This window comes from Leucoraja erinacea, chromosome 7 (assembly GCF_028641065.1).
Source record: "Leucoraja erinacea ecotype New England chromosome 7, Leri_hhj_1, whole genome shotgun sequence".
Classification (NCBI taxonomy): Eukaryota; Metazoa; Chordata; class Chondrichthyes; order Rajiformes; family Rajidae; genus Leucoraja; species Leucoraja erinaceus.
Genome location: NC_073383.1, coordinates 66,716,285 through 66,741,473, shown reverse-complemented (window position 1 = coordinate 66,741,473; position 25,189 = coordinate 66,716,285).

The window sequence follows — 25,189 nt, the reverse complement described above, 5'->3', positions numbered from 1 at the left end:
CCACTGGAAGCTCATTCCACTCCGCTACCACTCTCTGAGTAAAGAAGTTCCCCCTCATATTACCCCTAAACTTCTGTCCCTTAATTCTGAAGTCATGACCTATTGTTTGAATCTTCCCTATTCTCAAAGGGAAAAGCTTGTCCACATCAACTGTCTATCCCTCTCATCATTTTAAAGACCTCTATCAAGTCCCCCCTTAACCTTCTGCGCTCCAGAGAATAAAGACCTAACTTATTCAACCTTTCTCTGTAACATGTCAAAGCAAAATGACTTTAATAAATGCAGCCTTTTGAATGATTCCAAATTTTGTAGAACAAATTCTTTTATTTTTATTAATATGTTTTGTTCGTCATTTATTATTTTAATTTTAATCTTAAAATGAACGCATTTTAAATACCAAAGAGTAAAAGAAGAGTCAACAAAATAATCCACCCCGACTGACGGCCACAATTAAAACATTAGTAAGTCATGAGGGCTACTTCAACACCTGTTATGCTCATGATTTATTTCTAGTGCGACTCTGGAATGTACGTTAACCTCCCCGCCTGGCTGGTTGACGTGAGGGAAAATGTCGGTGAGAGTCCGCTGGCCGTCCAGTCTTCAGTATTATCAACTTTTGATAGCGGTGCATGTGGCTTTCCATTTGTAAAGTGTTTTGGCAATCGCAGGGATAGGTGTTAGCAAAATCTTTATATTTGCGAGAACAGATGTTAAATTTCGTGAAGAACAGAATCAGCAATGTGAATTATTGAAAGAAGATTTCTATAAAGAAACTGCATTTCTGCATGATATCTGTGTGATATCATGTCAAAGCAAAATGACTTTAATGTTTGCAAGGTAAAACTAAGTCTCTATATGATATGTGGCAAATAATCCAAGCATTTCGAAAAAAGCTATATTTTTTCAAAACTTCTTCTTCAAAATGAAATTTCGGATGAACATTTTCCCCAGTTAGCGAAGGTCATTGATGAGCAGGAGGATTCATGCGAATCATTTGAAGAATATGCAGCTGTTATAGACTTATTAATTAAAGAATACAATGAAAGGTTCACTGGCCTTGAGAATCATGACATCACACTCAAATTAGCATTTCAACCTCACTTAGTTGGTGTCTCCAAGGCTCCTAAAGAACTACAAATTGAATTGATTGAACTCTCAGAAGAAGACATTTTAAAGTCCTTATTTGATGCTAAGAAAATTCCGATTGAAATATGGAAAAATGCACGAGAAATGCTTTCTTGCTTTTCAACCACTTATTGCTGCGAATCTACATTCTCCTACCTAACCCAAATCTAGACACACTTAAGGTCATAATTGACTGATACCCATCCAGAAGATCAGATGAAACTACGTACCTCCATGTTGCAACCAAATATTCAAATACTTTCCTACAAAAAGCAGTCACAACAGTCATTAAAAGGTTAGTTAACTTTAGAATTAACACATTTTTTTTTCATTTTCTTGAAGTTAGTACATAGTAGTTAGATTTTTACAAAATAATGTACATTTTGAAGTATATCTAATTGAAGTTTCTTGGAAGCGGCCTTATTAGATTACAGCTAACTTAATGCGGCATTCCAACATTAAAAGTTTCCCCATCCCTGGCCTATCATATACAGTGATAGAAACTGGAGAAAGTTGAGGGTAATATGGGGAGAATAAAAATGGAATTGGTGTAAATGGATATGAAGGAACTGCAGATGCTGGTTGGCAATGGGTGGCAATAGTAAATGGGTACTTGATAGTGCCTGAACTCAGAGAGGTGAAGATACTGCTCCCATGCTTTTTGACTGAATGACATGTTACTCTACTCTTGTCAAGCTTGGCTCCTCAAACAGTGGCCAGAGGGAACGGTTGGTGAAGATACGGTCATGCCGAAGAAAAGGTACAATTACCAGGCCGGGCATTGTAGCATCTCGTAGTGCAAGGTGCGGTGGAAGAGAGAATTCAGGTGAAACTATGTGACGATGGTGCTTAAAAATTAGGTCGTGGTTCCTAGGGTATGATTTTGAGATGCAAACAGAGGACAACTTCAGTAATGGTGATATGGTCTTCTTCTTTGTGCCTGAGTTGTATGTAAAGTAAAAGTGGGTTTGTTAGCAAACCAGTAGGCCAGAGGATTGCAAAAACCATAAGCTTTATCATGGATGTTCTTACAATGAATTGGCCCTAGACTGTCAGTTTAAGAGAGCCCAGTTTGGTTGTTGTACAGTAAGGCACACTGCATGGGGGTGCAAATCCCTTATGAAAATAAAACTCAGTTAAAATGATAATGAAAGTGTGCCTCAGATGTAAAGATAGAGAGTGGTGTTCCTACATACAGTACTATGTTATACACACGTCATATAATGAGGATGTGAAAAACAGGAATGTTTAACAGATCATAGAACATAGAACAGTACAGACACAAAATGCTGGAGTAACTCAACAGGACAGGCAGCATCTCTGGACAGAAGGAATGGGTGACATTTCGGGTCAAGGCCCTTCTTCAGTCTGACCCGAAACGTCACCCATTCCTTCTATTCAGAGATACTGCCTGTACCGCTGAGTTACTCCAGCATTTTGTGTCTATCTTCGGTGTATCCAGCATCTGCAGTTTCTTCCTGCACATAGAACAGTACAGCACAGGAACAGGACCTTTGCCTCACAATGCCTATGCCAAACATGGTGCAAAGACCAAATCTTGTCTGCCTGCACATAATCCATACCTCCCCATTCCCAGCATATCCATATGCTTATCCAAAGTCTCTTAAATGCCACTATGGTATCTGCCATACATTTTTCACACAGAGAGTGGTGAATCTCTGGAATTCTCTGCCCCAGAAGGTAGTTGAGGCCAGTTCATTGGCTATATTTAAGAGGGAGTTAGATGTGGCCCTTGTGACTAAAGGGATCAGGGTGTATGGAGTGAAGGCAGGTACAGGATACTGAGTTGGATGATCAGCCATGATCATATTGAATGGCGGGGCAGGCTCGAAGGGCCGAATGGCCTACTCCTGCACCTATTTTCTATGTTTCTATGTTTCTATGCCTCAACCACCTCATTCCAGGCACTCACCATTCTCTGTGTAAAAATGACCCGGTCAAATCTCCTTTCAACTTTGCACCTCTCACCTTAAAAATATGACCTCTAATATTAGATTTTTTTTCATTCTGGAAAAAAGATTATGACTGTCTACCTTTTATATGCCCCATAATTTTATATACATCTATCAGGTCTCCATGCAACCTGTAGCACTTCAGAGAAAACAATCCAAGTCAGTCCAACTTCTCACTGCAGATCACCTAATCCTGGCATCATTCTTAGTAGGAGGAACAGCACCTCATATTTCGCTTGGGCAGTTTGTACCCCAGCGGTATTAACATTGACTTCTCCAATTTCAGCTAGTCCCAACTGTCTCCTCCCCTTCTCAGCTCTCCCTCAGCTCTCTGGCTCCTCCTCTTCCTTTCTTCTTCCCGCCCCCCCTCCCCCCCACCCGCACATCAGTCTGAAGAAGGGTTTTGGCGCGAAACGTCGCCTATTTCCGACGCTCCATAGATGCTGCTGCACCCGCTGAGTTTCTCCAGCACTTTTGTCTACCTATCATTCCTAGTAATATCAAATTGCAAACAAATGCAACGTGCATTGCTGATTAACTTATCCTGGGCCATAACTTGTTTAGACACAAAATGCTGGATTAACTCAGCGGGACACGCAGCATCTCTTGTTAGAAGAAATGGATGACATTTCAGATCGGGATCCTTCTCCCGACTGAGAGTCAGGGGAGAGGGAGACACAGAGATAAGGAAGTGTAAGGTCTAAAAAACGAGACATCAAAAGAAATTGAAGCTCAAGGAAAATCAAGAATAGACCATTGTCAGCTAGGAGAAGGCGACAACAGAGATAAAATGTAACAGGGGGACAATCATACTGGTCAGAGAACTGGGAAGGGGGAGAGATGGAGAGAGAGAGAGGGAAAGCAAGGGTTACTTGAAATTAGAGGTTAATATTCATACCGCTGGGGTGTAAGCTGCCAAAGTGAAATATGAGGTGCTGTTCATCCAATTTGTGCTAGGCCTTACTCTGACAATGGAAGAAGCCCAGGATAGAAAGGTTATTGTGGAAAAGGAAGGGGATTTCAAGTGTTTAGCAACCGGGATATCTGGTAGGTTTAGGCGGGCTGAGCGGAGGGTGTTCAGCTAAACGATCGCCGAGCCTGTGCTTGGTCTCGCCGATATGTAGGTTTATGGGTTGAACCAGTAACTCAAACAATGTTTTATAAACTAAGATAAAAGATTATGGAAACTCATTTTGCATTGAATGTAATTCGCAATTTAAATGCTGTGATCTTTGGTGCAAGTAGTAGAGGAATTGTGCCTTAAATTTTCCAGCATCTGGCTCACAGACAAAATATTTATTGGGTGTTTGTCATGCTGAAACAGATGCTGGTTAACTTCCAGGTATGTCTCCTTTTATAATAAAAGATCATTTAATGGCCATGGATGGAAGATATTTTTTGCAAAATATAGATGACATCTGCACAAATGTTAGCTTACATATGAGTAATGAAAACATCATATTCTTCTTAATTATACTTTTTGAATAGAAGCATCCATTGTACATTCAGTAGCTATGGAACAACTAACCTCTGTGGAACTATTACTATAGAACTGATTCAGATCTTTTTTTTTGAGTTGGAAAATTATTAACATTGTTTTATTTCTGTTTTGATGGATCCTCTGTAATGAAATTGCGTTTTTTTTTCTTTGAAGCTTTGATTGTAGATTACAAGGATTAGGATGTGGTTTACCACACAAATGCATTGTAGTCTTTTTTTGTAGAATTATATGAATTTTCCCAAACTAGCTCTTCCCCCTCTCCTATTCTCCCCTAGGCAGCACGGTGGCACAGTGGTGGAGTTGCTGCCTTACTGCGTCAGAGAATCGGGTTCGATCCTAACAATGGGTGCTTGTCTATACAGAGTTTGTATGTTTTCCCCATGGCCTGCATGGGTTTTCTCCAGGAGCTCATAAAGGTGATTATTGGGGTACATGATGGCACAGCAGTAGATTTGCTGCCTTACAGTGCTTACAGCGCTAGAGACCCGGGTTCGATCCTGACTATGGGTGCTGTTGTACGGAGTCTGTACTTTCTCCCTGTGACCGCGTAGGATTTCTCCAAGATCTTTGGTTTATTCCCACACTCCAAAAATGTAAAGGTTTGTAGGTTAATTGGCTTGGTATAAGTGTAAATTGTCCCTAGTTTGTGTAAGATAGCGTTAATGTGTTGGGATCGCTGGTCGGTGCGGTCTCGGTGGGCCGAAGGGCCTGTTTCCACGCTGTATCTAAACTAAACTGGACTAAACTACACAAAATTACACAGGAATTAACCACTTGTGGTGGGCCAAGTTATCGAAGTGATTCTGGGTGGTATGAATTATACTTTCACTGTACAGGCCACATCAAGGGTAGGTATTTGCTGGAACAAAGCTATGAATCTCACGTCGCTATTCGCTCCATTGCAACGGAACTCCTACAGGGTGGGCCACTGCACCGTTCATCTTTTTACACGTACTAAACATTGCCATTAATCTATGCCTTTCTTTTCAGTGTAAACATAATCATGCTGATACCGCACATCTGCTCAAAAAATGACTACAGGAGAACTGCAACTTTGTTTTGAATAATTTGCTCTCTCCACCATTGAAAACATGGTTTATGAAGAGAACTATTACTTTTTTGCATTTTACAGTGAAATATCTAAAGAATACCTTTACAGAAAATAAATGTCTGGTAATATGTTTATTTTCTCTATTTGCAGCTAGATTTTTTATCCACCAGATAAAAAAAACACATCTTTGTGTGAGTGTCAAATAAGCAACAGCACATTTTCCATGTCTTCTGATTTTTTCATTTACATTAAAATCAACAAAGACTTTCAAATTAAATCCTTGTCTATGTGGATAACTTTCTCACGCATTTATTTAAAATGTTGGCACAATGACCTCAATGTGAGCGATTTAAGTTTTTGTGCAAACTTCTGATCTTCTAATGGTACATACATACAAAAAATGTCCTGGAATTTGTCCTACAGACCTCCTTCAATCAAAACTGTTCTCCTTAAGATAATAAATTAGCATTCCTATCTGCTTGGCTCAAGGAATAAAAAGGCTTAAATCTGTCAGAGATTCTATTGAAGTGGGGAAGTATTCTCATGCCTACAACTTGTATTATCAGAATTTTCAGACATTCAAAATCCCCCAGACTTTATCCGTGGTAATGGGTTCTTAAAATTTTCAGCCCTCACCTCCCTTCAGCAGCTGGCCTTGCAATGGCTCAATAAAACTGAAGAGAGAGATTTAAATTTGAGTTGTGGATAAAATATTAGGGAATTGCCCCATGAAAATATTTCAATGAGCAACCTACCTCCTGAGAGGGATGAGCTGCCCAGTCTTCATTAGCCTCCAAAGAGAACAGGTAACGGGTTGGTTTTAGGTTACAGATATTCAAAGAATGTATCATCTGATCCAAAACCCATTCATATTTTTACAGATTTTCTCTCAATTGTTAAACATACTGGACCACCCAGGAAAGTAAGATAGTCTTACAATAGACAATCGACAATAGACAATAGACAATAGACAATGGGTGCAGGAGTAGGCCATTCGGCCCTTCGAGCCAGCACCGCCATTTAATGTGATCATGGCTGATCATCCCCAATCAGTGCCCCGTTCCTGCCTTCTCCCCATATCCGCTGACTCCGCTATTTTTAAGAGCCCTATCTACCTCTCTCTTGAAAGCATCCAGGGAGCCTGCCTCCACCGCCCTCTGAGGCAGAGAATTCTACAGACGCACAAATCTCTGTGAAAAAAAGTGTTTCCTCGTCTCCATTCTAAACGGCTTACTACTTATTCTTAAACTGTGGCCCTTGGTTCTGGACTCCCCCAACATTGGGAACATGTTTCCTGCCTCTAGCGTGTCCAAACCCTCTCATCTTTCTAAACTCCAGAGTGTACAAGCCCAGCCGCTCCATTCTCTCAGCTTATGATAGTCCAGCCATCCTGGGAATGAACCTTGTAAACCTACGCTGCACTCGCTCAATAGCAAGAATGTCCTTCCTCAAATTAGGGGACCAAAACTGCACACAATACTCCAGGTGTGGTCTCACTAGAGCTCTGTACAACTGCAGAAGGAGCTCTTTGCTCCTATATTCGACTCCTCTTGTTATAAAAGTCAACATGCCATTCGCTTTCTTCACTGCCTGCTGTACCTGCATGCTTACTTTCATGGACTGATGAACAAGGTTTTATTGTTTTATGAACAATAAAACTGATATTGATATTGAAGGACCCCCAGATCCCGTTGTACTTCCCCTTTTCCCAACTTGACAGCATTTAAATAATAATCTGCCTTCCTGTTTTTGCTAACAAAGTGGATAACCTCACATTTATCTGCATTAAACTTCATCTGCCATGCATCTGCCCACTCCCCCAACCTATCCAGGTCATAGAAACATAGAAACATAGAAAATAGGTGCAGGAGTAGGCCATTCGGCCCTTCCAGCCTGCACCGCCATTCAATATGATCATGGCTGATCATCCAACTCAATATCCCGTACCTGCCTTCTCTCCCCCTGATCCCTTTAGCCACAAGGGCCACATCTAACTCCCTCTTAAATATAGCCAATGAACTGGCCTCAACTACCTTCTGTGGCAGAGAGTTCCAGAGATTCACCACTCTTTGTGTGAAAAATGTTTTTCTCATCTCGGTCCTAAAGGATTTCCCCTCTATCCTTAAGCTGTGACCCCTTGTCCTGGACTTCCCCAACATCGGGAACAATCTTCCTGCATCTAGCCTGTCCAACCCCTTAAGAATCACCCTGCATTCTCATAGCAAGTCACCCTGCATTCTCATAGCAGAGGGGAACCAACAAAAAACTACTGGCTAGGATGAACCTGTCCAGACCAACTAGCGTGAGTCTTCACAGATATCTTTAATCTCTCCCTACTACATTCTGAAGTACCCATCAGCTTCAAGAAGACCACTATCAATTTTGCTCGAAATGTCAGAAAAACAAAGAAGGGTTCCGACCCGAAATGTCACCTATCCACTTTCTCCAGCGATGCTGCCTGACCCCCGCTGAGTTACTCCAGCACTTTGTGTCCATCCAAGGAACTGATTGTTGACTTAGAAAAGGAGGGCCAAGGACCCACAAACCTGCCTTCACCAACGGGTCAAAGGTGGAGCGGGCTCGAGGGGACAATTAGCCGACTCTTGCTCATGTTCCTTGCTTTTGTTCTGATTGGGTAATCATTTTATGTATTCAGATTCACTAGCAGCAAAGGCCAACATACCCCCTGCCTTTCCCATTTGCCTGCTGCATCTGATGGGTAGTGGTGTTGCAGTAAAGCTGCTGCTTTACATCACCAGAACCCCGAATCCGATCCTGACTCTGGGTCGTGTCTGTATGGAGCAGGTACAGTAAATGTTGACGTATCATTTGGCTGTTAATTTACAATCATCCAAAACAATTCTCAAGTTTTTGCAATTTTTCAATTGATAGATCATGTGTTCTAATGCCATTATTTGTATGATGCAATTTCAACAGCAGTGGCAGTTATTTTACACTTTGTGGACATTTGGGCTTAACATAAACAAGGAAGGGAACAGTACCAATTGAAATACAGCACACAAACAGGTCCTTCTGTCCACAATGTCCATGCCGAACATGATGCCAAGTTATTTTCACTTGCACATTAACTTGCACTCAAAGCAACTTGCATGTTCGTTTTATCTATCAGCACTTTCTCTGTGGCTGTGACAATAAATTCTACACTCTGTTTATTTTCTCTTTTGCACTAGCTGATGTTCTCATGCATGGTGTGATTTGCCTGGATATCACCCAAAAACAAAGCCTTTCACGCTATATCAGTACATGTGACAAAAGGAAACCAATACCAATATCAACCTACAAATGTGCAAACATGGCTGTGATTGTATTACTGGGAGGGAAGACAGTTCCTGTTTAAAGAAACAGCAAAGTTCACGAGCAAAGGAAATATGAGTTAATTATTTAAGGCAGTGAATTGGCAGCTTTGATAAATGTACCATAAGTTAATATTAGTTTAAGGGGTGGACTACATTTAGTTTTGCAATTACACACGCCTATAACAATAGAATGCAATGAACATATCATTCAACCTATCCCCACTTGTCTTTTACTGAGCTTTTTATAAGAAATGATAACGCATTTGCGGAATTGATAACATTGCATTTATTGCCCATTCCAGATTACAGCATTTTCTTATTGCTGCTGGTACTAGGATCAACCAACTGAAAAGAACAATGCTTCAAGACACCACCTTATGCGACTTGTATTTCTGACTATTGTCAATTTGCTTTCAAGTTGTATTTTCAAATCTTTTTACCTCCCCTCCTCAAAGCAATGGCTCACACATTTGACAGAGACACCCTTGTGGCCCTCATGTCAGCCAGGATACAATACGATACGATACAATACGATATAACTTTATTTTTCCCAGGGAGAGTAATTGATCTGCCAACAGTCATAAAACACAAAATACATGAAATATAAAATTAAAGTGACAAGCGGAAAGGATTGGGGATATGCAAGGATTGGGGAGGAGTGGGTGGGGGAGGGGAGTCAGTCTTCTCCCACGACAGATACGTGAAACATGAAATTAAAGTGACGAGTGGAATGTCCAGGATTGGGAATGTACAAAGATTGGGGGGGGGTGAAAATAGTCAGTTTATACCACGATAGAAGGGGGAGGAGTTGTACAATTTGAAAGCCACATGGAAAAAGGATCTACAGTGACGTTCTGTACTGCATCCTTTTGGAACCAGTCTGTTGCTGAAGGTACTCCTCAGGTTAACCAGTGTGTTATGGAGGGGGTGAGCTGTATTGTCCAGGATGCTCTGCAGTTTGAAGGGAGCATCCTCACCTCTAAGTGTCACTCGGCACATGTGACAATAAACTAAACTGAACTGAACTGGACATTTGCCTAGTTATAACCTTGGCAAATGTCACAACCCTAATTCCCTTGTTAAAACCCTGGTAAACATCATCATACTAAGCATTTCCCTAGTTACAACCTTACTTCCAAAACTGTCCTTACATAATACATGCTTTGCAGCAGAGATTATTGAGCAGTGGTCATGACTAGGTATATAAACTCTTTATTAAGCATTTATTAAGCACAAATCAACATGAAATGTAGAAGTGTTGCCTTGAGCCTATTTGATGATCTTCGAAGGCAGTTATGAAATGGCAAGGATGTAGAAGGGGCTGAAAATCAGCTGGAATTAAACTGAGAGTGACTGCTGGGATGGTTCTTGCTCAACTTTTGCTTCTGACCCTAAGTCACAGGAGATGTAAACTAAGATCCCGCCCTGAAGAGGCAGAGATGCTAAATTGTGCACAAATTCAATTCCACAAACACCACTTATTTAAATAGCACTTACTCCACATTATTCTACGCACATGTTTGTACAACCATTATAAACTTAACACATTTAAACAGAATTTGATTTCTTCCCAGACTCTTAATAATCTGGCTAATGAATCGTTGCTTTTCCGAGCAATGAAATTTGATGGAAAATGTAGAATAGATCATTGTTAGCTGGCAGAAGATAACAACAAAGCAGAGATAAAATGTAATCTAGGGGACAGTCAGACTAGTCGGAGAACTGGGAAGAGAGAGGGAAAGCAAGGGTTACTTGACGTTGGAGAAGTCAATGTTCATCACCGCTGGGGTGTAAGTCGCTCAAGCGAAATTCACACCTTACACTTCCTTATCTATATATCACCCACTCCCTTGACACTAGTGTGAGGAAAGGTCTCGACCCCGAATGTCACCTATTCCTTCTCTCCAGAGGTGCTGCCTGTCCCACTGAGTTACACCACCATTTTGTGTGTATATTCAGTTTAAACCAACATCTGCAGTTCCTTCGTACACATTAAAATTTGGTGTCCTTTACATTGACATCTTGGGACTAAAATTCCACAGAACCTCCAGGATTAATCTTTAACTCTGCTCAGAAATCATACAAGCCACCATCCCCCACCACATCTCCCCCATGTCCACTAACAAGCAAGGATCCCCATGAAAGTTTCATCCCATTAAAATTTCAACTGCTGTGAAAACACTCCATTAAATTGACCAAATGTGCATAATTTCATTAAGATCACTAAGTATGGAAAAATAGTAAATTACCGTATGTTAATTTAAACACAAGGTGCTGATCAATCTGTGACATTTCTACCCATATGTACCTTCAGTACCTAATAACTTTCAGCTCCAAGAAATCCTCAAGGGCTTAACTGAGCTCTTATTAATGGTTTATGATTAGGTTTGTAATTATTGTTGCAATACCTAGGTACAGTAAAAAGCTTTGTTTTGTATGCTATCCAAACAGATCATATATACCATACAAAGATGCAGGTCAATTCCAACATTAAGGACAATAGATAGAGCAAAGGAGAAGATACTGAGTGCAGAATATAGTAGTGCAATGTGGCACATCAAATCCATAGAAAATTCCATGATTCAAAGCACATAAAGGCACATTTCTGATGAATGCAAACAGTATTCTAAATGTGTTTTTAATGCTGGGTTGAAATAAAGCTTTTCAACTTATAGTCAAACATTTTCAAGATGCTTCCTGGTGTCTGATTCACCCTGTCAGAAAAAAAAGCCCAGATTGATTGTTTGCTTCCATTAATGGTCAGCAATCATGATCAAATATTCTTTTCCCTTTCAAATCTATCCAAAGGACATCTATCAACTGCATACATGTGTTCTGCATTTCAGCAAGGGTATGAATTACTGTGTATTTATGTCAACATTCCCTTCCATCTGCCTCAGCCACTTCCCCGATGGTTCACAGCACAGTCACTGAGCTTTGTGTTGGCGGAAATTTAATATCTCTCGAAGTTCCTCCTTGATATAGTATCTGGGAAACATGAACCAGAGGGAATGCTGAATTCCATAAGACAATGAGCCCTCCCACTCGCTGCCAGCCAAATCCACTTATCATCATTCTCTGCTTTTTTATTGCCAAGCCGACTTACAATCCACGTCCTTAATTTACCACTAATTCAATGTAATCGCAATCAAGCTTTGGATGCAGACATTTATAAAATGTTTTCTGAATAGATAATGGAGTTATGATTCTTTTGTATATTTACATCCCAGACAATTCATGTGGGTGAGTCCCCTTTAGCTTATGGCTTTCAAATTCATCCTGTCTGTTCCTCAGATGAATGTTGATAGCATCCTATAAATGCTGCACCAACAGGACAATAGTTTAATGGCTCAAACGTCCATTTTATTTGGAACACTAAGACCTGTTCGTTGTCACATAAAATTGTTGAGAGTTGTAGATGCAGCCCAGTCCATCAAACAAACCAACTTCCCCCTCGTCAACTCCATTTACACCCCCATGCTGCCTCACCTAACACAATCAAGGTCTAACTGCATCCCAGTTATTCCCTCATCCCCCCTCTCCCAGCTGGCAGAAGATACCAAAGCTTGAAAGCATGTACAACCAGATTCAAAAACAGAAAATGTTTGACTCACTTCTTTGATATTGGGTTGAAAGGGTTAATTTAAAGAATCATAGAGAGATAAAGCACAAAAAGTGACCCTTTGGCCTATCTAGTCCATGCCCATTTATATAAAAACCTAAGTGTTTAAGAAGGAACTGCAGATGCTGGATATTCGAAGGTACACATAAAAGCTGGAGAAACTCAGTGGGTGCAGCAGCATCTATGGAGTGAAGGAAATAGGCAACGTTTTGGGCCGGTTTCGGCTCGAAACGTTGCCTATTTCCTTCGCTCCATAGATGCTGCTGCACCTGCTCAGTTTCTCCAGCTTTTATGTGTCCCATATAAAAACCTAATCTTACCCTATCCCATTCTGCTTTCCCATCAAGTTCCACAATCCCCACCCCATCCGGCCCGATTCTACCATTCATCTACAGTGGCCAGCTAACATGAATGGGAAGAAGTGGGAGCACCCCATGTGGTGACAGGGAGAACATGAAAACTCTACAGACAACACTCAATATCAGAATTAAACTAGGTCGCTGGAGCTGTGAGGAAGGAGCTCGACTAGTTGCACACTGTGCTGCCCCAGAATGCAATCATTTTTATTTAGTCTCTGGTTCGTATGCTGCTGGAAGAAATGTAGAGATAAGACATTTCATACTTAAACCAACTGAGGCTGCGTTCAGCTTTCGAAGATAGACACAAAATGCTGGAGTAGCTCAGCGGGCCAGACAACATCCCTGGAGAAAAGAAATAGGTGACGCTTTGAGTCAGAACCCTTCTTCAGATTTCGAGCCTCTGCAGTTTTTCATTTATGTTCAAATGGATCTGGCCCCAACCGCGACGGTAATAGCAGAAACTCATTCATCTTGGAATGAGTCCGAATTTCTGGGGTCTGGCTTACAGCTCAACGGTGCTAGACTTTTATCAAAAATATAGTCGGTTATCACATTCTTTCACCTTGTTTGCTTATCTGTTTGATGTGGATAAGCATTTGATTTTATCCTATGTTTGCAGATTGTGGTTTTCCCATGAACTTTCTACCTCGCTGTGATGCCACCGTGATCTAAGCCTGCAAAGGATTAGCAGTTCATCTTGTCCTTCTCCACCTCGCTTTCCCCCCCACCCTGCCCGCTGCACAGAGCCAAGCATCGGGCAGGAAGCTGCTTGTCCACATGCTCCGCTGGATCTTTTTCCCGCTTGACAGTCAACAATATTTTAAGCCGAGAGAAATCTATCTGATGGGTTACTTTAGAAACCGACAGTGGCGTCTACATTCCTGGGGAACAGTGCGTGGCTAACACTGCTGTGAAAGGAGAATCTGCCTTAGTCCCATCAGAGGGGAGGAAATCCAGGCACGGTTCCTAAAATAACAGATGAATCCCCACAAAGAAAAATTGACAATCCACAAAATCCTCTCGGATTACTTATCCATGTAGACGGTTCTGGTTGCAGTATGATTGTATCATAGTTGGCCCTACAATGATTGTATCAACTCAGTGAGGCCTGCAAAAATATTGCTGGATGTGGATCCTATCTGTGCAATCTATTTGAACTATATTAATGCATGCTTATAATTTCACAATATACCATCCGTCCTTCTTCTTCAGTACAAGTCTGTCCAGGTCATAAACAAATTCTTGGATGAGGGATAAGTGCTTCCACTGTACTCTCTATGCTAATCTAGTATCAGCACCAGCAAATGTGTAAAGGCAACCTAAAGCAGTTCATCGTGTTATGTTTCTTTTCAACATGTGGCAATTATTGTTGGAGAAAAGGAATAGGTGACGTTTCGGGTATCGACCCTTCTTCAGACATGAGGTACTCCAGAATTTTGCAATTCCTGGTGTAAACCAGTATCTGCAGTTCCTTCCTACTCCCTTATTGTTGTTTCCTCTTAGTAGCAGACCACATTTGTTGTATTCATTCATAGACATGTCAGTACTAAAACCTACAATTACTACCAATATAACATTTAGAGGTCTGTTCAGGTTTAGATTTCATGACCTAAGCTTAGCCAAGCCAAACCTGACCCATGTTCAGGCTTAGAATTAAACTGGACTCAAGTATGACCAAGGCAATGTCTAATGAATGGTCTCAACCCAAAACGTCACCTATTCCTTTTCACTAGAGATGCTGCCTGACCTGCTGAGTTACTCCATCTTTTTGTGTCTATCGATCATTCAGAAAAATAATCTGCCTTCCTGTTCGTGCCACCAAAGTGGATAACCTCACATTAATCCGCATTATACTGCATCTGCCCACTCACCCAACCTATCCAAGTCACCCTGCAGCCTCATAGCATCCTCATTGCAGTTCGCACTACCACCAAGCTTTGTGTCATCCGCAAACTTGGAGATGTCACATTTAATTCCCTTTTCTAAATTGTTGATATATATTGTAAAGAACTGGGGTCCCAGCACCGAGCCGTGCGGTACCTCACTAGTCACTGCCTGCCATTCTGTAAAGGACCAGTTCACTCCTATTCTTTGCTTCCTGTCTGCCAACCGGTTATCTATCCATGTCAATACCTTACCCCCAATACCATGTGCTCTACCTTTGCACACTAATCTCTTGTGTGGGACCTTGTCAAAGGCTTTTTGAGTGTCCAGATTCACCACATCCACTGGTTCTCCTTCATCCATTCTACTAGCTACACCCTCAAAACACTCCAGAAGATTAGTTAAGCATGATTTCCATTTTAAAACCATGCTGACTTTGACTGATCCTGTCACTGCTTTTCAAATGTGCTGCTATAACATCTTTAACAATTGACTCAAGCATCTTCCCCACTGATGTAAGGTTAACTGGTCTATAATAGTAAGATTAAATGAGAACTTACCAGTTTCAAGTTTGATCTGTATTTTATGAGGAGTTACGATGAGGGATTACATGAAGAGCCCGCTCAGCACGCATGCGCGGCATACTTCAAAGCAGCGGTGTGGAATCACAGATAGACACAGTTATAGAAATAAACATAGTAAAGAAAAGGAGACATCAGTTATCAGTTTGACCCATATTATTGAGGGTGGGAGCGGAGGGCACGTAATCCCTCATCATAACTCCTCATAAAATACAGATCAAACTTCAAACTGGTAAGTTCTCGTTTAATCTTACTATTTTACTTTGGAGTCACATGAGTGACTACGTGAAGATTTTAAAGCTCTGTGATTTCAAACCGTGTAACAGTTATTACTTCACTCATTGCCAAAGTCCTTGAGGGAGGAAGTGTGTTATCGTAATCAACCAATGAATCTGTTTGTAGAAAAAACACAAAGGTATTTGTTAACAATAACAACAAGAATTAAACTGCTCCCCTGGGCTTAAATTAAATATTTGCAGTCTGTAAAATCTTTTCTGCAAATAAAACAGGTTTTTGCCAACGGCTTGTTATAAAAAGTTCTGAACGTTGTTTCCCTCGACCATCCTGCTGTAGCCAGGATGTGGTCTATCGGCACGTCCATTCTTTCGGCCATTGATGTGGATGCTGCCCTGGTGGAGTGAGATTTGTACATGTTAGTGTCAATCCCGGCAGCTTTTTTAGTACCTGCTTGAGCCATCTCGAAATGGTTTGGCTCGTCACCCGACCATAAGGTTTTTTATGACTGACCCATAAGGCTTTTTCACTCCCTCGAATATTTTTGGTTGTGTCTATGTAGGACAGTAGGTGGATCATGGCACATAACCATGGTTCTGGCGGGTAAGCCCGGAATTCCACGACTGGATTAGGTGTTCCTGGGCTGCTCTGTTTGATCAGTCCCTGGATAATGAAAGAGATCTGGTCTGGAGCTGTGATCATGTTGTCCAGTCGCAATAGGTGTAGTGACTGGACCCTCTGTACAGATACAAGTGCCATCAACATGAGTGTTTTGAGCGTAGATTGTTCCAGGTTGAGGGATCTGGCTGGTGGCCATCCCCTGAGGTATGTCAGGACCACACTGACATCCAATATATGGGTGTACCTCGGTCTAGGGGGGTTAGAGTTGTAAATACCCTTCATTAGTTTGACCACCAGCGGGTGGGACCCCATGGCCTGTTGTCCTGGAGCTTGTTTTAAATAGACAGACAGGGCACTTCTAGCTGTGTTGATGGCACTGTAGCTGAGTCCTTCATCGTGGTGAAGGTTCGCCAGGAATTCCAGTACGTTGGTAACTGTAGCGGTTGTGTAGGTGGTCCCTGTATCCAAGCAGTACTTCCCCCACTTTTTGATGCTGGACAAGTACTGTTTTCTTGTGGATGTTCGGAGGGATGTCATGGAGTATTGGGAACCATGGCTGTGTAGGCCAGTCCGATACTATCAAAATACCTGAAGCAGAGTCCATTTGTATGTTGCATAGTACATGGCTGATGAGGCAGAAGGGAGGAAATGCATAGAAGAAGAAATTTCCCCAATCCAGCGCAAAGGCATCAACCGCTGCTGCCTCAGGGTCTGGTTCCCAAGCTACATATATAGGTACCTGGTGATTTAGCCTTGATGCAAATAAGTCGACATGCAATATGGCATGCCATATTGCTTAATAATCTTTGCAAACACTTTGGGGTTTAATATCCATTCAGTGGTGTCATTAAATTTGCGTGACCTGGTGTCAGCCACTGTATTTAGCTTACCTGGCAGGCAAGTTGCTGATAGTCAAATATGTCTTTCGACACACCATTGCCAAATTGTGTTGACCAATTTGTTGCATGATATCGATTTTATGCCACCCATATGGTTAATGTAGGCCACCACCGTAGTATTGTCTATTTGTAACCAAACATGCAAGTGATGCATATTGGATGCATATGCTTTTAAACCATAAAAGGCACCCAACATCTCTAGATAGTTAATGCCCAGTGTAAGTAGTAATGATGACTCTAGGTTAGTCCATCTACCACCTGTGCTGGATATGGAGTTAGTCGCTCCCCAGCCTTGAGCATCGGCATCTGTTTGGATAACTAAAGTAGGGTTAATGATGATGATAGGGCTTTCTGCCCATCACTGTAGTTCTGATATTGCTTCAGTGGGTAATGTCATGATACAATCATAATGACCTGAATGTGGTTTTAGTGCCTGTACCTTTGCTCTTTGTAAATTTTGATAGTGCAAAGGTCCAAATTGTGTAGCTGGAAATGCTGCTACAATTTCCCCAATTACTCTTGCTACTTGTCGAATGGTTGGTCGCTCGTTGACCATTAAATTGTTGCATGATTGTGCCAATTCAGTTGTTTTGTCTTTTGGCAAAGTTGCAGACATGTGGACTGAATTAATTGTGAAGCCCAAGTAGTCCATGGTTGTGGATGGCTTCAACTTAGATTTATCTGGATGTAAGACAAGTCCCAGGGTTTCATACAACTGTTTGGTAGCTGATACAGCTGATATAGCCAATTCCATGGTCTTGTCTACTATTAATATATCATCAAGATATGCCATGACAATATCTTTTTGTCTTCTTAAAATTGCCAGGGCTGGTTTTAGTATCTTGGTGAATAATCTTGGCCTGATGTTAAATCATTGGGTAATGCTTTAAATTGCCATTGTTGACCCATCCAGGTAAATTTCAGGTATCTGCGATGATCCTTGTGAATGGGTACTAAATAGTAAGCATCTTTGAGGTCAATCATTGCCATGAAGTATCCTTTGGAAATTAGTTGTTTGGCAGAAACAAGCGTTTCCATTTTGAAATGTACATACTTAACAAACATATTTAGTGAAGTTAAGTCAATGATGATACGACATCCACCATCTCTTTTGTTTTTGTGAATATATTTGATACAAATTCCAAGGGTTCATGTTTTGTTTTTTTGATGATACCCTTTGTGATTAGTGTCACCAGTTCAACTTGTCCCTCTCGTTTTTATTTAACTGAGAGGGAAAAGACCCTCTGGGGTGAATGTTGAACTGGTGGCAATTTTTCTAGTATAAATCGTATTTTGTATACACTAATGCTATTGAGTATATACTTGTCACTCGTGATAGACTCCCATGCTCCCTTAAACAGGTGTAATCTCCCCCCTGTTAGTAATGAGCCCGTACTTTCTATATGCTGGTAGGAACCAGACCAACCTACCTCCATGGTTATGGGTATTTCTTCTGTCTCTTCCCAGACCAGCGAGTCTTGTGCGTTGTCTGACGTTGCGGTGATGCTGGGGGGTGGCGCATTTTCCATGAGGTCCGCTCTGGGCCCTTCGTCTAAAAAAGACTTCCGGTGATAAATGCGGACCCTGAGCTTTCACCAGTCCCATATGGTAGACGTCGACTGGTGGACGCGATGGGGTGCTGCCGCTTGGGTATTGTTGTTTTGGGTTTGCTTGTCCCGGGGCCTGCCCCCATGATACCAAAAGTTTTAGAGGCCTCTTCCATATCTTTTACTTTTTTCGTGAGGTCTTTGCCAAAGAACAGTGTGTCTGGCTCAGTGGCTGGGGTTTTGCACAACCCCGCAAATTTTGGATTTAGGGCAGGTCTTATCATTACGGAGGTTATTTATCTCGAACTGCGTGTTGTACAACAGTGCGAGAGTGTTTTGTTGGTTTGTGGTCATCTCCGTATTGTCCACAGAACGAGCAATGATGTGAAAGCTGACGTCAGGAGCCTGAGGATCTGCTGCAGTATCAGCTCCTGGTTCCGAATATTTGTCTCGACGTGCCCCCAGATTTGGCTGTTGACAGCCGGCATTTTGAGGGACTCACAATTTTCTGGATCTGTGTACATTTTTAAGGCCTCATTAACCACCTGCTCCTGTAGGGAGAGGCCTGTTGGAGAGGTGGTTGATGCTGGCCGCTAGTTTCGGCGCTAATGGCCTTCCTGCACGTGGGGCTGCCACGTAGTGGTCCACCACACCCAGCAGCTCTTCCTGGTCCTGCACCCCTTGCATACTCCCGACTTCTTCAGCTAGCGTCCCCTCTTCCTGACCAGCCCAGTCCTGGTCACCAAAGCTACCCTCGGGTAAGGAGGAAGCGGTGGCCAGTACACAAGGCACTGTGGAGGGAGTGCCTGAACTCCCCCTGCGAGAGCGCCCCTCACGCAGCGCGTCTCGCTGGAGCACCTGCTCCAGGATCCGCTCCATGCGGCTTAGGCGACTGTCTCTCCCCCGTGCGGGTGGAGAGACATCCCCGTCCGATGAGTCGGAAACCACCGGCCGGACGCTTTTTCGGGTAGCTTTACATCCAGCCCGCTGCTCAGGCGCTAGCGGGACTGGGCTCGGCCCGGTGTCGGGGATGGCGGAGCGCCCGGTAAGCGGTCCTACCGCCTGTTGCTGCCCCCCCCCCAGATGGAACACTCCTCCGTTGGAGTCGAGCGGGGGACAGGTTTGTTCAAGAGCCTTTTTGTTCTCTGCCTGTAAAACGAAGCAGAAGGCTCTCCTGTGAAAGAAACCCGACCTCAGGGTACTTACCTGACGGTCCGTCTTTCAATCTGTTGCGGGAGCGCCTGACTCCCGATGCGGCCGCTGTTGCACTGCTGAACGCAATGCCGCGCGTGCATGCTGAGCGGGCTCTTCACGTAGTCACTCACGTGACTCCGAAGTAAAATTCCGTTTTCTCTCTCCCTCCTTTCTTAAAAAGTGGGGGTTATATTGGCTCACCTCCAGTCCACAGGAACTGATCCAGAGTTGAGAGAATATTGTAAAATGATCACCAATGCATCCACGATTTCTAGGGCCATCTCCTTGAGTACTCTGGGATGCAGACCCTCAGGCCCTGGGGATTTATCTGCCATCAGTCCCAACAGTTTACCTAACACAATTTCCTGACTAATGTGGATTCCCTTAAATTCCTCTCTCCCACTACATCCTCGGTCCCCTAGTATTTGTGGGAGATTGTTTGTCTTCTTTAGTGAAGACAGAACCAAAGTACTCATTTAACTGCTCTGCCATTTCCTTGTTTCCCATTATAAATTCACCTGTCTCTGATTGTAAGGGTCCTACATTTGTCTTCACTGATCTTTTCCTTTTTACATATCTAAAGAAGTTTTTATATTCCCCGCAAGCTTTCCTTCATGCTCTTTTTCCCCCTTTTAACTAACCCCTTTGTTTTCCGCTGTTGAGTTCTAAATTTCTCCGTCCTCCGGTTTGCTGCTTGCTCGAGCCAATTTATTTGCGTTTTCCTAGGAATTAACACTATCCTTGATTTCCCTCGTTAGCCACGGTTGAGCCACCTTCCCCGTTTTATTTTTTTGCCATACAGGGATGAACAATTTTTGAAGTTCTTCCATGCGGTCTTTAAATCTTTGTGCTGTATCGCACAATGAATCAACTGTACTTTGACGTTGTGACAGATATCTCTTCATGAACCAATCCTCCCTCTGCTGCTTGGTACCTGGTTTCAATTTCCATTCACATACACTGTGTTCAGGGTTTGACTGGCATCCATGTTTGGGGATCCCCTGGAAAGAAGCTAGCTCAAGCATGCCTAGGCCACCTGTGAAATGCAAAGAAGATTGGCCAGGATGTGATTTCCTTGGCACTAGTTCAGTAACATCTAAGTTGCACTTAATGGAAATGGATACTCTATTATCTTAATGCGGGCTGGACAGTAAATAATTTAAACACGTCTTTCCCAGTTTGATAAATGATTAATAAAGTTGAATACATTGATATTATTTTACTGAAGGTCTAAGTGTTTGAACAAATACTAGGCAATCTGGAAATTTACTGTGACTTCATACAGAAACTCTGTTTGTGGAGACAGGATCCTTTGTTGCAATAATGTGCAGATTACATGTGAAGCCAATTTGCAGAGATTTACATTTAGTTTCCAATAAAGTGAAAATTTGTTCCTAACGGAGATGTTACATTTGTTTAAACTTGTCCTTTTATCTTCATGTAAAGTTGTTCCAATACCAGATAATATTTGTGCAGCAAGAGCATCTGGCATCTGAGAGAACCGCTGAAACCAATGAGATTCAAAAATTGAGAAGCAAGAAAGAGAAGGAGGGTGAATATAAAGGGGTGGATTCAACGACAAGGCAAGGACTTGATGGAATAAGGAATAAAGGGGGGAATAAAAGTAAAAGCTGAAGAGTCAAAAATAAATGGAAAGCAAAAGAAGCTTGGCCCATAATGTAAGCAAAATTAGCCTTGAAAGAAAGTGAAAGAAAGAGGAAGAGAGAAAGGAAGAGAGGGAGGAGAGGGAAGTAATGGATGAGGGAGGGAGAGGGAGAGGGAGAGGGAGAGGGAGAGGGAGAGGGAGAGGGAGAGGGAGAGGGAGAGGGAGAGGGAGAGGGAGAGGGAGAGGGAGAGGGAGAGGGAGAGGGAGAGGGAGAGGGAGAGGGAGAGTCAGTCAATGAAGTATTATTTAGAATGATGCAAAGTCAATTTACTTACAGTTTTCAATGTAATAATGTCCAATTAATTTGGTTTGAGGATGTTAATTGACAAAACGCAGGGGAGAAAAAAGGATAACATACTTTCCTTCAAAATAATTCCAAGAGACCAGAGAGAGCAGATAGGTCTTGAGTTTTAACCCCTCGTTCAAGACAGCTTTGCCTACATTTCACCAGTCCCTGAGATCTGCACTGATGAATCAGGCTCTGTTTTGTTCGCCTATCACTGGAATGAGACTTGAACCCACTACCATCTGATGTAGAATAAAAAAGGCTATCAGCTGAGCCAAACTGGCAGAACTCCAGACTGGTATATTATTCAGCTTGCTAAGAGCCAGCCTTCTGTGAAAGGAAGGCTGTCATAATTTGACATTTTAGTTCTACAATACCTGAATGCTGCACAATTCAATTTCTAGACATTAATCCCACAATTACCTGCAATAATACAAGGACGTCACCTTGCGAATGTTAAACCTTTGTACTCAGCATAGGAAATAACTGCTATACAATGAAATATTTTTCACCACATTGCTGAATCTATATTGATTACTTTTTGGCATTTATCAGATACAATATCAGTCATTGTCACTAGATTCCATCTATATTACATAAGCCATGAGAAGTTCCTGCAAAAGTCAGATATTGCAATTAAGTTGACATTGTAGAACACTGGTCTCAGCAAGTTAGATATTTCCAGAACTATCTGTATGAGTGTGAATGTCCTGATCATGCTGACAGTTGTTTGATTGTTGTTCACTTCTTGGCACAGTGGGGCAACTAGTCGAGCCTCCGCTCGCAGTGCCAATGACTGAGGTTCAATCCTGACCTCGGCCGCTGCCTGTATGAAGTTTTAATGTTCTCCCTATGGCTGAGCAAGATTCTTCAAGATGCTCCGGTACCCTCCCACATCCGAAAGATATGTTACTCATTAGATTAATTGGCTTTTGCAAATTGTCCCTTAGTCCCGGAGTGCAAATGTCCAAGGGCTGCACAGTGGCGCAGCGGTAGAGTTGCTGCCTTACAGCACTTGCAGCACCAGAAACCTGGGTTCGATCCCGACTACAGGTGCTGTCTGTACAGAGCTTTACGTTCTCCCCATAACCTGCATGGGTTTTCTCTGAGATCTTCAGTTTCCTCCCACACTCCAAAGACGTACAGGTATATAGGTAAATTGGCTTGGTAAATGTAAAAACTGTCCCTAGTGTGTGTAGGATAGTGTTAATATGCGGGGATCGCTGGTCGGTGTGGACCCAGTGGGCCGAAGGGCCTGTTTCCACGCTGTATCTCTTAATTAAACTAAAACTCTAAAGAGCATAGCCATAAGGTGAGAAAGTTTAATGAAGATTGTGGGACAAGTTTTCTTACACAGTGAGTGGTGGGTTCCTGGATGCATTGCCAGAGGTGGTGGAGGAGGCAGATAGTGGGGTTTAAGAGGATTTTAGATAGGCATGCGAAAGTGCATGGATTAGGGGAATATGTATCATGTGCAGGCAGATGAGATCAGTTTAACTTGGCATTGTGTTCGGCACAGGCATTGTGGGCAGGAGGGCCCGTTTGTACTGTTTTATCCAGGTGAACGGGAAAATCTGCATTATATTGTTGAGAATGTGGTATAAATAAATAATGAAATTAATGCAGGATTAGTGCAAATTGGTAGTTGAGGGTTGGCTTGGACTTGTTTGGCTGATGATCAGTCTCATGCAGTATGTCTTTGTGTTGCTGACTGGAATAATTCCAGCCACTGCACAAGGAAATGTCTGCACCACTATTGCAGTTTACATCTGACACAAAGAGTTATCCTCAATGAATGAGATAACCTGCAAGGAAATTAAGTGTCAATATTTGTACATTCATTTTAAATGACACCACATTTGAATGCCTTTGAAATATTTTAAGCGCTTTGCTTATTTTTATTTCAATTTATTTTTTCCATTTTTATAATGGTTTAATGTTTTACATTTTGCAATGTTTTTGAATGTCCTTATCTTTAAGTGAGTATATTTGATTGCTTTTGAAGTGTTTTAAAAGCTTTACTTTTCTTATTTCTGTTTCAGTATATTGTTTCATTGTTTTTTTAATAGTTTAATGAATGTTTTATACTTTGGAATGCTTTTGAAGGTCAATCAAAGTGTCTCAAAAGCTTTGTGTAGGAAGGAACTGCTGGTTTAAACATAAGATAGACACAAAAAGCCAGAGTAACTCAGTGGAACAGGCAGCATCTCTGGAGAGAAGGAACGGGTGACGTTTCGGGTCGAGACCCTTTTTCAGACCCATAAGCCTTGCCAGCCACTAATCGTGTTTGGGTGGCGTAACCAACTATCAAAGAGTTCTTCGGAAGATTGGAGTCGGGTTTTGTTCTGGTTCCCCACCTGAAGGAATTCACACATCAAAGCTATGTTGCTGACAAAATGGTCGGACTATTTAGCACATTCCCACCGTGGGATCTGAATAAGTTTGATTTCTGGTTGAATTAGAAAAGAGAGGAAATAAATTAGTTTTTAAGTTGCTAAGCAGGTGGGGGACAGATGGGAGTAAGGCAAGACCACTAATATGTTGAGACCAAGGTTTCCATGGTGATCGTGCCATCTGGTTAATAGGTTCATGAGAGAGAAAGAGAGAAAACAAACAGAGGAACATAAAATATGTGAAGTGTTGGCCACATGTTCGCGGGTGGTAGCCGGGGAGTCACCTTCATGGTAGTGAGGAGTTCCCGCATTCTGGGAGCTAGTCGTGGCCTCATTATGGTCACTGTGAATTTTTCAACATGTTGAAAAATTAGTGGCGACTAGAATGAATCCGCCATGGAGAGTAGCAAAAATTCTCGAGCTGTAGGTGGGTCGCCAGGAGGTCCTAATGAGTTGCCAGGAGGTTGAAGGTTCTCGGAGGTTCTCGTAGGTTGTAGCTGGTGCTGACCGGTGAATTTCTTTGTCTCATTGGGAAAAAAAAAGGTAAGCAGTAGAAAATAGGTGCAGGAGTAGGCCATTCGGCCCTTCGAGCCTGCACCGCCATTCAATATGATCATGGCTGATCATCCAACTCAGTATCGTGTACCTGCCTTCTCTCCATACCTCCTGATTCCTTTAGCCACAAGGGCCACATCTAACTCCCTCTTAAATATAGCAATGTAATTTTCAGAACCAAAGATATCTGACTGGTAATGTTAAATGTTCGCCGAGTTTCACAGCCATGTATCACTGGCCTCTTAAAAGTTGTCTCCACTCCTTCTCCCCCCTTCTCTGCCCTCTCCTCCCCTCTTTTAAAGGACTGTGCTTTAGCCGTCTTTTTACAGCGCCAACCTTCCTGTTCATCGCGGTGTGTGTCTGTTTCACCTTGGCTTTGCA